This window comes from Etheostoma spectabile, chromosome 24 (assembly GCF_008692095.1).
Source record: "Etheostoma spectabile isolate EspeVRDwgs_2016 chromosome 24, UIUC_Espe_1.0, whole genome shotgun sequence".
NCBI classification, from domain to species: Eukaryota; Metazoa; Chordata; class Actinopteri; order Perciformes; family Percidae; genus Etheostoma; species Etheostoma spectabile.
The window spans coordinates 7,835,103-7,836,038 of NC_045756.1; the positions used below are offsets into that span (position 1 = coordinate 7,835,103).

General features: G+C 45.8%; 1 protein-coding gene across 1 annotated transcript in view; it reads left to right on the forward strand.

The window, feature by feature from the left end:
* The window catches only part of mpp4b (MAGUK p55 scaffold protein 4b), a 28,966-nt gene that overhangs the window by 19,358 nt on the left and 8,672 nt on the right, over positions 1-936 (forward strand).

Here is a 936-nt window from a genome sequence, read left to right on the forward strand (position 1 = left end):
AAATAATGTTTTTGCCTTTTAGCTTAAATGTATATATGCAAATCACACACAATGTTTAAGCACATAAAACATTTTAATTTCCAACACCTCCCAGGTAAAGAGAGCACTACACAACATTGACTGCAACAAAGCAACGGGGCGTGATGGCGTTTCAGGAAGAGTGCTGAAGGAATGTGCTGAACAGCTAGCTTCAGTATTCACACAGTCACTACAGCAAGACACAGCCCCCACCTGTCTAAAAACCACCTGCACAATCCCGGTACCAAACACCTCAGTCATCACAAGCCTGAAGGATTCCCGGCCAGTGGCTCTCACGCCAGTGATCATGAAATACTTTGGAAAAACTGGTACTGCCCCACATTAAGCCCTGCATCCCTTCTGACCTCGATCAACACCAATTTGAATGCAGTACCAACAGATCCACTGACGCCATCTCCACAGCTCTGCACTCAGCCCCCACACACTTGGAAACCCCCAACAGTTATTGATATCTGGGAAATGATTCCAATGATTTCAGGTTAAATGCAGCATTTATTTAAAACGCATATAAACTTGGAAAAACTATCCATGGTGTTTTGAGTGAGATGCGGTTTCTAAACGTCCCCGGTCTGCAGTCTCCGGATGACCTGTTCAACATCTGCACGGCTTGCTACGTCACTAGAGACTGTAGCATGCTAGCGCTAGCTCGCTCTACATGGCAAGACACTGCTCCAACAGCCAATAGTTGACCCTAATCTCCAAAAGAACTACTTCCTGTCCCTGTTCTGCAGGTATTCTACAAGTGTCCGGGTCTAGAAGAAGTCTCCCAGCTGATCCTGCCTAAGCTGGAGAAAGAGTTATCTAGCTGATGGGATCTTACCGAGCTAGTGAACATGTGCAGCTCCCAACAAAGACAGTATAGAAGAGAGATGTCTCACTCTGGAGCTAAAACAGAGA